The sequence below is a fragment of the Hevea brasiliensis genome, chromosome 10 (genome assembly GCF_030052815.1).
Source record: "Hevea brasiliensis isolate MT/VB/25A 57/8 chromosome 10, ASM3005281v1, whole genome shotgun sequence".
NCBI classification, from domain to species: domain Eukaryota; kingdom Viridiplantae; phylum Streptophyta; class Magnoliopsida; order Malpighiales; family Euphorbiaceae; genus Hevea; species Hevea brasiliensis.
Window position 1 is genome coordinate 92,692,137 of NC_079502.1, and position 13,092 is coordinate 92,705,228.

Genomic DNA, 13,092 nt, shown 5'->3' on the forward strand with positions numbered 1-13,092 from the left:
ACCTATTTGACCTTGTCATGGAAACCAGGGACAAGCAGAAAGAATTGAAGGAAATGGTGAAGCAACTCATGATCTTTCTGGGCATGCCACCCCCACCTCCATCACCTCCTCCAGCACCATCATTTCGACAAGTAGCGAAGCCACCAGCCCCTTAGCAACATCTTTGGACAAGGGCAAAACAATAGAACTAGATTAGCTTCTGTTTTACTTTTGATCAAACTTGTAGGACCTTTTCTTTGTAAATATGTTCATACATTTATAGTTTGCTTTGAATTATGTTTCTTTTGAATTAGTTTGTTTTAAATTCTGTGTTTCTTGAAGTTTTATTGGATAGCTATTACATTAGTCTTCTTTGATTTTCATTGTACTTATTCCCCTTTTGTACATATTTGCCCATACTCTGCATATATTTTAATGCTTCTACTGCTGGTTGTAAATTTCCCTTTGCCAATTCCCATGCAGCAGCTTTTGTATACTTATGCACATGTTCTGCACCTAGGTAACTCTTTCTTTTTGCTCTTAATTTTTACAATTCCTGGTCCATATTATTTGCTTTGAGTTTTGGTTATCCACTACTTGAGACATTGAGGACAATGTCCAATTTTGAGTTTGGGGGTGCACATTTTGATTTTTGGCTTTAACATTTTGATTTTTGCTTCATTTTTCACATTTTGAGTATAGGAACATCTCATCCCATTTCATTTACATATATTGTAAATATTTTACATATATTTCCACACATACATATACATAACACATTTACACACACATTATACATCACTTAGAAATTGTACACATTGCATACAAATAGACTCCCTCCATTTAGTTAATGCATTACTCATTTTAGGAATCATGCACCATGCATTAAAATCTTTTGCCAAATCCCTTGAGTTTTGAAAAGTTACCTATGAGAGTGATTTGACTCACCCTTTAGTTGGGTTTGTGGATTGAAAGTTTCCTAAAAGGTGCAAGGTTTTGAAGTGTCTATCCCTTGCCTATATCTTCTTAGCCAAAAAGCCACCCAACTAGTCATTTGGAGAAGGAAGTGTTTAGAGGGAGTTATTGGATATAAGGTAGTCAAATGATGTCTCACCAATCCTAGAACAAATTTTCTAAACCTTTCAAGGCGAAATACCAGCTTGTACTTGAAAAGAGAGATGATTAGGCATTCTTTGATTTAAACCCTCTCATTTTAAACCTTTGGCCTTTTTCCTAATTAAAATTAACCCTTGCAAACCCCTTTGAACCTTTTTATTCCTAATTTTTCTTGAAACCCTTATTGCTACCTAGCCAATGAACCAAACACTCCAACCCTTTTCATGAGAATAATATTGAATATTAGGTACACTTTCTAAAAATAATAGAAATAAAAATAAAAAAAAAGAAGAAGAAAAAAAATATACAATAAAAGGGAGAAGAAATGCTTGTCATCTTGTAAAAAGTGCTAGTATTTGTGCTTTTCACCATTGTCATTCAAAATGAAAGAAATCCACCCAAAGTATTAAAAGGAATGAGTTTGGGGGTGGCAAATTCTAGGGACAAGCATTAAAAGAAAATGCAAGATACAAGTTTAAAGTATCAAAATGTTCCTCCATTTTTATGTGTTTTGTAAACTATGCTAGCACTTGACAATTCTCATTATGTATTTCTCTCCTCCATATATATATATAAAAAAAAAAGAGAAAAAAAAAAGTATAATAAAATAAGAAATGTACCTTATGTTGTCAAGATTGAAAATATTCTCATGCTTTGAATACTTTTTACCCATCTTTCTTCTTAGCCTCTTTTTGAATCCCATGGCCCCATTACATCCCTAAAAAGACCTTTGATCTCTTGATAGTACTTGCTACATTAGTGGAGATAGGAGTAGGGAATTTGCCTATGGGATTGGAAAACTATTCATTCATTCATTCAATTCCATCATTCCATATAGAGACACTTTGACTATTGATTGTTCTAGAATTCCTTTTGAGCATGACCCTCTCTTTTGATTGATTGGTTTGGGGATTTTGAATGATAATTGACTTGATGGCTAAGCGGTGAAAGCTTGGATAAGCATTAAATTCTTTGCATTTTGAAGGATGGGTATATGGATTGCTGGTATGGCTGAAGGTGTGTTAAGTTACTTCAATTGGTAATTTTCATAGCTCTTTGGATAAGGCACCCCTAAAAACTTTGCATCACATTCTAAAGTTTGCTTGAGGACAAGCAAAAGCTTGAGTTTGGGGGTATTTGATGCATACAGTTTGCATAGTCATTTAGGTCTAATTTTATAACCATTTTTATTTGATTATTAGTCATTTTTAGCTAATTTCATTAGTTAATTAGTTAGTTTTTCATAGTTGTTAACTTTGCATTAATTTGTAATTTTTACTTTGTTTTGTAGGAAAAAATGGTGTTTTTGAAGGACTGAAGAGAATTTTGCCATTGAGGAGTGTCTTCTACAGCCAAAGATGTCAAAAACAGGTTTTCAAGCTGAAATATGCATTGACCAAACTGTGCATAACTTGCCGCATAAGCCATGCAGATCTGCATAAGGAGAAAGATCACTGTTCCAGAACCAGCCGAAATGTGCATAAGGAGACTGCATAGCTTATGCACATTCTCGCCTCCCTTATGCACCTTCACGGAATTGTGCATAACCTATGCACCAAGTCATGCAGTTTCGCATAAGTGACTCAGAACCAGTAAAATCAGATAAGGGATCGCATAACTTATGCAGTCCACTTATGCAATCCCATAAAGAGTTCATTAATGAGCTGGCAGGAGATTCCCTCAAATAATTCCTCCTAGAACATACCATTTTAGGGCTCCATGTCAGAAAAATGCTATAAATAGTCTCATTTTCCCATTTTAGAAAAAAGAGACAAGGAGCAGAAAAGGAAAGGAGAAGAGAGGCAGAATTTGAGGAGTCACTTTCACCTTCCACACCATTTTCAACCAAGATTTGCATATTTCTTTCTTTCCTTATATTTTTCTACATTTCTAGTGTTTAATTTCTTATTCCTTAGCTTAGATTAAAGCTTTATTTCCATTTAAACTCAATATATCTTGTAAGCATTATGGATAGTGAGTAGTTTTAGCTTTGATTCTGGAGTAAGGGTTGTAATATTTGAGATATTTTGTGGATTTTGATTGGGTAATCCATATTTTGTGGTCTTAATGAGTTTTATTCATTTCTTGTATGCTTAATGACATGCTTAGTGTAGGATCCCATTAAGTGATGTTCTTAATCCATGGTTGAAGCACCGAAAGGAGAAGGCCCTGTGATAGATAATCAAGAAATTGGACTTAATTAACTTAGACCTAGAAATAGGCTAAGGATTAAGAGGATTCATAGATTAATTAAAGAACTTAATGGGTCTTAATTAATTCTAACTCCACGAAAGTAGGATTAGTTTGATTAAGGCACTCTTTGTCTCACTCGAAAGGGAATTCAAAGGATTTAAGAATTAATCTCCTTAAAACCCATAAGTTTCATAAGATTGGATAACCAATTTAAAATCCCAAAATAGCTCGAATATGAAATCCCGAACTCCGGAATCGCCTTTTTACCATTATTAATTTCTAATCGAATTTAATCACTTGCCATTTTGAATATTGCCATATTTGAACTTGCTTATTTCAATTTGATGCAATTTTAGTTTAATTAATACATTGTTGAATAGAATATTAATTTTGCATATTTAGATTTCATACTCCATTACCCATCAATTCATTACTTCAATTTCAAAAATACTTCAATTTACTCAACTTTTTATATCAAAAATTCAATCATTAACACAACTCCTCGTGGGATCGATATATTTTCTATACTACTTGTACGACCCGTGCACTTGCGGTAGGGACGCATCACTAGACAAAGATTTCAACACATCCATTTCAACAATCAAACACGGTTCCTCTCAAAGATTGATAGAAAATTAATACCAAATTAACTATCAGATTAAAAAAAAAACTACAAATATGGACCACAAACAAACAATAAAATTCAAATAATAATAATATAAAATAAAGAAAAAAACATATTAGAGTAGCCTGTGAATTTGTGGATTGAAGCACACTGATTTCTGGCACTACCCTTTGAGAGGAAACGGCCCGTTTGCACCAAGTAATTAATCAACCATGTTCCTCTCACAAGATACTTCAACCCGTTGGAGCTCTTGTGTGCAACTAAGAGTTCCTTGAACTGATTATTCTCAATGCTCAGAATTTATTGGTCGATATACCCAAAATATCAGATAGAAAAATTGCTTCATTCAGTAGAGTAAAAAACAATGCTGGAAGATGTAATAAATACATAAATATAGAATGAATATATAACAATCAATTCATGGGAGATAGAAGAAAACAAGATTAAAAGTCAGATGGAAGTGGAGAGCATGCGACGATAATAGGTGGTTCATGAATTGAAAAATATATGCATTTTTCAACGACTAAAACTCTAGTTTTAGTCCACTAATCAGAGATATTAGGCCACTAATCTTTAAAAGTAGCAAACAAGTAACATTAAAAAGAATTAGTTCCCAAAAAATAGGGAACAGACTTTACTGGATCAAAAAGAATTTTTTAATCATTATATATTTTTTTTCAATCTAAAATTTTAAATAAAAAATCCAACAATCCTCGCCATGGTAAATACATGGCTTGCTGCCTGATGTACAGAGGTGATGTGGTGCCCAAGGATGTCTATGCAGCGGTGGCAACCATCAAGACTAAGCGCACCATCCAATTTGTTGATTGGTGCCCAACTAGCATTAAGTGTGGTATCAACTACCAGCCACCAATTGTTGTTCCTGGTTTTGATCTTGCCAAGGTGCAGAGGGCTGTGTGCATGATCTCAAATTCCACTAGTGTTGCTGAGGTCCTCACTAGAATTGACCAAAAGTTTGACCTCATTGTCGCAATGGGATTTTGCGGTCGCCCGGACGATCACTCACCGAAGTGGGAAAGAGTGAGGAGTCGCCACCTTAGTTTTGAGGGGAACTAAAGAAAACCATTTGAGAAGATAAATAAAGAATGAAACCACTTCAAGACAGAGATTCTAGGTTCGGGGTCCGTAAACGGGTGGGGAAGGTGTTAGGCACCCCACCTCGTCCCTTAATAAGGGTAGGTAGATTTAATTTTGCGTCCTTTATAAATTAGTTAGAAGGGCTCGGATGGGAATGTTAGTCCTTTTGGTAAAAGGAATGTTTGATTTTTCACTGATTAGGATCACCCAGATACATAAGTAAATGAGACAACCTTAGTGAATTACTTTTGCATGTTAATTTTACTTGAAAAGGAATGTTTTATTTAAAATTTAATTTAGAAGATCGGATAAGAACTCTCCTCCGATCCTCTTTTAGATATTCATTAAAATTTTGGTTGGGGATCGGATAAGAACTCTCTTCCGATCCCTATTAAATATTAATTAGAGATTTTAATTTGGGATCGGATAAGAACTCTCCTCCGACCTCTTTTAAGTATTTATTAAAATTTTAAGCTGAGACCGGATAAGAACTCTCCTCCAATCTCTATTAAGCATTTATTAAAATTTTAAGCTGAGACCGGATAAGAACTCTCCTCCGATCTCTTTCGGATTAGCAGGAGCCTGGAAGGGGCTTTGCCGATCTCCCGAATTTCAATTTCAGCTACATGTCACAAGAACCTAAAACTAAGGTTTCTGGCATTCAAAAATGCTGGAGATAAGGTTTCTTGATACCCTATGACTAAATGGGTAATACTAAACTTGATTTACCGACCTTCCATGTAGTCATTTCACGCATACCTATTAATGTCCGATCTGTCTAGTTTATTTTGGTTTTATTCCTCTTTATGGTATCTTGCGAATTCCCGTTCACGTCAGCCTAATAGTTTGGCTATTTTCCTGACGTGTTATTCAAGCTTTCTCTTTTAAAAGAGGCCCTTATGTTTCAGATACCTATATTTTGCCTGACCACTTACACGCTATTAGGAGCTAAAAGCTCGTATTCGAAATGACGAAATTGACGAAATGATGGACCGATCACTAAAGAGATAATTCGAGAGTAACGTTCTTTGAGATTTTTGCTTAGAATAAACTTAAAGAAAACCGCAGCGTAAAGAGAACAAAGAAAGTGCGAAAAGTAAACGCAAATACTTAATAAAACAAGAATATGAACTCTTACCGTGAGGAGCCAAATATATTGAAATAAGCGTGAGGTGGTAAATAGTGATGAAGATGGCGGATTGATCACCGAGAGTTGATGTCGTGAGGAGCCAAATGTATTGAAATAACTATGAGGTGGTAAATAGTGATGAAGATGGCGGATTAACCAACTGAGAGTTGATGTCCTGCGTGAAACCGAGAGATGCTTTAGCTAAAAGGTAACCGGTAAGAACCGGTGGAAGGAAGTTGAGCTTGAGCAGAGGAAAAGAAAGCAGAGATGGCGAGAGTATGACCAGATAATGAACAAAGCTGGAAATGTAGAGTTCCAGATTCAAAATCTTTTCCAAGAAAACACTCAAAACTAGTTTCAAAAGTCTTTTTGATCACTACAAAACAAAGCAGAGTAACAAACTGAATGAAGTTTGAGTTCCTCCACGATAATAGCGACCTCTTGTCTATATTTTTGTCCGTCCTTGAAAGCTTTTTCATGCAGTATTTATAGGAATCGGGTGCTCCCATGAAGGGTCGATTTATTTTGAGGAGATGGAGGGTCAAGATTTTGAAGTACATGATCGGATGTTCAGGAATTAAAGAGAATCAAAACGAATGGTCGAGATCGCTTCTCGAATATTTGTCCTTTTCCTCTTTTAATCGCGGTCTTGAATCCTCTTGTCCTGAACGATCTGAGGGCTAAGAGTGAAAAACGCTGGTATTGTCGTCTTCTCTTTTGATCCAAGGGTTCCAGATTCATCCTTACAAGTGAGATCAACGGTGGAGATTGGGATGTACAGGATCACATGACATACCACGCACTGTCGAGATTGCGGCGATTCTTAGGCGTGCGGTGGAGATCTCGCCACGCTTTAACTACCTCGACTCACGATTCGGCGGTTATTGGAATTTGTCTTATTCTTTTTGTCTTCCGATCCCTCCTAGCTCCTATTCCGATCTCTCATGCTGATTTCCTATCTCCGATCTCTTTTATCCCTTGATCGACCTGGATTCGGTCAAAGCATTAATTACATCTCGATTCTAGAAGCGTCCGCTTCGTTATCCCCTCAGAATTAAATTCCCATTTCCCCCTATATATACCCATGTCGACTGATACATTTTCTTCACCTGACTTTCCTCTCTTCTTTTCTTACTTTCCCTGTACTATCTGCTCGGTGGAAGTTCGCTATAACGTGGCTTTGATCTTTTCCGATGAACTTCTTTACTTACCGATGAAAATTTATGATCCGGTGATCGCATGACCTTAACTTACGATGGTGAGAGAACTGGATTTGACCGACCAGTATTGCGGACCTCGGTTGTACCGATCTCGAGTCGCTCAACTGAGTTCATTCGGCTTCCCATCTCATTGGGTGTTCCGTCAGCGTTTTTCCTCCATATTGGTTGTTCCTAGAGGTGGTCGTTTTCGAGTGGTAACATATGTGACTATGTCTCTGATCTTCATGGGAGTCATAATCACCCCATCGAGCCGTACATCCGTCCGATGTCAATAGCCGGTCTCTGATCGAACACATCTTTTGATTCACCACAAGACTAGGCTTTGACATAGGCCTTTTAGATAGGATGTTCCACCGATCTCTAGAGATCGCCCAAATGATGTAATCGAAATGTAATCGATCTCTAGAGATTGCCCAAATGATGTAGTTAGACCTTTATTGTAGTCCGATCCTAGAGATCGCCCAAATGATGTATTTTATTTTCAATGCAATCCGATCCCTAGAGATCACGAAATGATGTGATCCAATGTTAGTGTAATCCGATCCCTAGAGATCGCCCAAATGATGTAATCCGATCTTTTGAAAATAAAGACTTTATTTTTTCTGTTATCATCTTATTATTTTTGCATTGATTATTTTCCGATCTCTAATGTGGTTATCCGATCTGGTTCTTTACCCGAATGACACTTAATCGATCCTTTATTCAAAATATTTAACTTATTATGCCGATCTCCAATTAACCGATCTCGTAACATTCGGATATTTGAGAAAAGTGTCGTAATACCGCCGAGTCCCACCAATCGATGCGGCCTAGAACCTCGCGAGCATTAAATGCTCGGACTAGTATAAATAGGGGTGGGTGGGTTAGCCGCTTGTTCTCTCATTCCATTTTCAATCCCCGCTCACAACTTCAAAGTTCTCTCCTTTTCTCCAGCTCTTCCGACGATCGGACTCTGTAAGGGCTTTAATCCTCTTTTAGTTTAAGTTCTTTGTTTCTTTTGAAAATGAGCGGTGCCGAAGGTCGAGAGCGGCGAGCCCTCCTTCCATTCGGTTCTCATGGTCATCGTCGATGAAGAAGAAGCGATCGGGCCCAGGCAACCTAAACCCCTAGGGTCTCTCGCCTAGGCCTGGCCTGGTCATACCATCAAGGCTTGCACCACCTTCAAGGAGAGAGACCTTCCTATAGACGAGCTTCCGTCGGTTCTTGGAATCTGATCTGCAATCGCTTGTTCAAGAATACAATATTTGTCCCGATTCATATGAGTGATCAAGTGCCATGGCGATCTTCGTGTCGATCACTCTTTTGAAGAGAATGACATGGTCATGGTGTACGAGGAACGATTAAAGGCCGGCCCGAGGTTCCCTCTAGCCGATTTCTATAAGGAGGTCCTAAAACTTCACCGAGCATCCATTGTTCAAATCCACCCCAACTCGTGGCGGATCTTGGTAGCTTTCCGAGGTCTATGCCGAGCTAAGGGAATCGACCTACGGCTAAGGTGTTCGCCGAAATGCATGCACTAACTCGCCGAAAGGATGACGAACACCGGTTCTTTCGTGAAGCCTCGTTATGACTCTTTTCCGATCTGCCTCATCCCTTAAGAATTGGAAGAACCGGTTCTTCATTCCGAGGAGTAAAGATCCGAGCCGCTGAGGACTTTCCTCGTAGTTGGTGGTACCAGGGCCCTCGCTCAAGCACTTTACCCCGAGTCAAGAGGAAAGCTTGATAGTGATGGAGCTAAAAGTCGTGCCACCACTCTAAAATATTCTGTCCAAATGCGGTGATCGCCGAATCGCACCATTGGACCATGCAATCGATCACCGCCGAGATCGCGAACTTCCGCTCTCTGACCTCGGCATTGGTATTTTCTATATCTCAGTTCTCTGGATCTTAGCGATCTCACTAACCTCTTTTCTGTGTAGTTATGGCGGGTGGTGAGGGTTCTAGGAAGCGGAATAAGGAAAGAGAGATCTCCTAAGGTAAAGGAGATGAAGCGTTGAACGTCTTCAAACACCCGGCCACGAACACGGGAGATACAAAGAGACCCGCCTCAACCTTCTGTCCACGACCATTGAGGTCGCCGATCTCCTCCTAGATCGGAAGAGCAGCCCCGCCTCTCTCGCTATTCCAAGCACGGAAAGGAGCCTTCTCAATCTTCTCGAGGACCTCTTCTCGTGGCGCCGACATCTTGATCGATCGCTTGAAGAATAACCGATCGTTAGGGAGAACTCCGATTTTGCCAAAGTCCCGGATCTACCATCTTCTTTCAAGAGGATCGGACAAAGCTATCCTGAATGGTCTCGATGATATCTTGACTCGAACCATGAGCCTAAACGTGGAGTGTCCGTGAACCGCACCATGATTCGAGAAAAGATTCAATGGGTAAGGAGGTTGGGAAGAAAAATCAGAATTGACTTCCTCCGATCCCAACTCTCATCCGCCGGATTATATATCTCAAGTCGAGGGACGGCGAAGTACCATGAAGACCACCGGCCGAAAGGTCTCGTGACTTGGCCGAAAGTGAACGGCTCTCGAGAAATCCGCACTTCAGTGCCAACGGCCGCTCAGTCGCTCAACTTGTAGAGGAGCTTAACGCGAAGGATAAAGAGCTTTCGGAGAAAGAAAAAGAGCTCAAGGAAAAGGATGAAGAGATGGTGTCTGAATAGCGGAGCCTATGTGAATGCTCATAAGGATCTCTTGGCCGAACTTCAAAAGCGCTATCCTCAAGAGGACTTTTCTTGGATGGACGACTGCTCCCGGGCGATGGTGAAGATAGTGAGGAGGAGGGCGAGGAAGAGAGAGAGCGAGCAGAATGTAAATCAGCCGGGGTGATCCCCACCGAATAACTTGTACAAATTATGAAATGAAATGGAATATCTCTTTTGTTCAATGAATGGATGTGATTGGAAAATCTTCGAATTTGCCTAAGTATTTGATTGTATGAGCATAGCGAAACATGAACTAAATGCCATTATTAATCTAAGTATAAAAGATCGGAAAGCACAATAAGCATGAGATCGGTGGGGGAGAAATGCTGAACGGGACTTGGTTAAAATTGAAAATTTAACTTGAACACTTAAGATTGGAACCCTCGTTAAACCTAACCCAATCTTTAGCTCTTTATCTTCCGAAAAGGAGGTCGTCAATAAAACTGGTAGGAAAAGATCTAGTGCCAGTTCATTTTATTTATCAACAGAGATCAGGAATACACTTGACAGGTCCGGAAATTCGACAACGGGTTTGAGAGGTCGGTAAATGATTTGGCGAGGCTTAATGAATATGAGGACTCAGCATTAATTCAATTTTTGTGAGGAGAGATCGGAAATGTGACCGCCTAAAGAGGGATCGGAAACGAGATTAGCTGTTCAAAGAAGAATTTTTATTGATTCTAGGGATCGGCCGAAATATGGTGTCGACACTTATGTATGCTAAGAGGGCATTTGTGCATTGGTATGTCGGTGAGGGTATGGAGGAAGGTGAGTTCTCTGAAGCTCGTGAAGATCTTGCTGCCCTTGAGAAGGATTATGAGGAGGTTGGAGCTGAATCTGCTGAGGTGATAATGGTGAGGACGAGGAGTGCTGGGGGGAGATCAACCGTTAGTTTGCTTGCTAGTTCTCTCCCTCTTTATTACTATTGTTATTATTTTTAATACTGCTTTTACCTATTATTTTTCCTAAAGCTCTTCACCTTTGTGGTGGTTGCATCTTGCAATAGCTATGGACCATGGGTTATGTTTTGCATTTAGTGAAGAAGCGGCAAAAGTTTTTCAATCAGCTTGTACCGCTATTATACTAGTAATATTTTGTGGTTGGAATGTTCCTTTTAGATGATATTTGTACTAGCATCATTATTTTGATGGTAGAAAATGAATGCATCTGTGATATTGTGTTGTTTGCCTTTGAGACGGCCAGAGAAAGGCATGGAAATTTGGAACTCGTTGATGTGGTTGTTTTGAAGGTGAATGCTAGAAAGGAGTAGAATTTTAGGTTGTGACAGAGTAGGAAAAAGGCTCTGTTGTCCCAAAATAGTCCAAGAGGGGGGTGAATTGGACTTAAACAATTTTTTGGTCCTTACTTATAGCCTAATAAAAAATTATGGCTTTGTTCAACTAGGTGCTCCTATATATAGTGAAAGTGATATGTGTTTCAAGAATGTGTCCCTAAATTGCAATTCAAGCCTCAATCAATATTTATAGCAATTTTTGTCATAACATGCATCACAAAATATTTAACTAATTTCTCAACCTACTCAATATATCTTCAAGTATATCAACTCAATCTATTCAATCAACATTCAATATCATGCATAGAAATTAAATTACACAAAAGTAAACAGATTAAGGTTAGAGAAATCAAACTTAATGATTTTTAGTGATTCGGCTTAACTAGCCTACATCCACTCTCTGAAAGAACCCTCTTTGAGTCTTCTCGCCACTATTTGCTCTTTTAAATGCAAGAGACCAAAAGCCCTTTACAAATTCTTCAACACCAAGCCTTTATAAAGGTAGCTTGAAAACTTAACAAGTGCTATCTCAAGCACTCACACTCACAAGCTTCAAAAGGTGCTTGTACAACCTCTCTTAAATGCAATTTAATATTTTAATGCTCACTCTCACTCAATACAAATTAAACTATAAAGAAGAGATGAGTTGATTTGCCAATGGTAGCTCAAACACTTTAAAGTTCTTGAATGAAAGTAATAAATAAAAAATCAAAATTGGAGTTGCAATTATAAGCTTTCATTAAGTGTAAAATGAAGTAAAGAAAGTGTATTTATAGTCCCAAATTATTTTAGACTATTTGAAACCTTTTTGGAATGTTACACACTCTATTCTAGGCAAAATAGGCGTTATTTTGTCTTTTTGCATGAAGTAGAGTGACTCTGATCATTTAGTAAACTAATGAAATTTTTTGCAACAGTAGCAAACTATAATTTTAGCAAAAACATTAGCAAACTAATATTTTAGCAAACAAGTTAGCAAACTAATTTACCAGATGCCTGTTTCAAAATTTTCAGAAAAATTTCAATATTTAAAAATCTGATTTAGGCCTTAAGAGAAATATATATATTCCAATAGAAATATCCAAGCTCATGATGAAAGGAAATTTTATAAAGTAATTAAAAGAAAGATTTTTGAGCTCCAATTGACTAAAATTTTCATCTATTCTTTTTACACAAGTCCTAAGACTCAATTCCTAACTCTATGACTTTCATACCTTCACTTCGAATCTTAGCTTTCATAATCTTGTTCTTTCTCAACTTGGACTCATCTTTGGAATGCATTTGAGTGCCCTTCCTCCTTAGATGCAACCTCAAAGATTATTCATGAATAATTCATGAATAAGAGAAAGAATCTACATATCACTTGAAATTGAGTTAGATAGATTCTAGTTGAGTTTTATTATCATCAAAATCAATGCTCATTTTGAGCTACACAGGGTCAATAATCTCCCCCTTTTTGATGATGACAAAACTCAATTGAATCATCAATCAAGAATAAATAAAAGTGTGCGTAAGTTTATGTATAACCAAGCATGTCAGTATGTGGGAATTACTCCCCCTGAATTTATGCTACAAAAAATATTCATAAGATATCCACAATTTCAATATGAAAAATGTTAAACTTAATAGTTTGCACACATAAGCCACAATAGTTTGCATACACACTTCTAAAACATAAGCACACATCCATTCTCCCAAAACAAAAGCACACATCCATTCTACCATTTTTTGTC

At 38.0% G+C, this 13,092-nt stretch overlaps 1 pseudogene; it reads left to right on the forward strand.

Moving 5' to 3' along the window:
* Positions 1-11,335, forward strand: part of LOC110652846 (tubulin alpha-2 chain-like) — a 42,378-nt pseudogene extending 31,043 nt beyond the window's left edge.
* Positions 11,336-13,092: the final 1,757 nt, after the last annotated feature.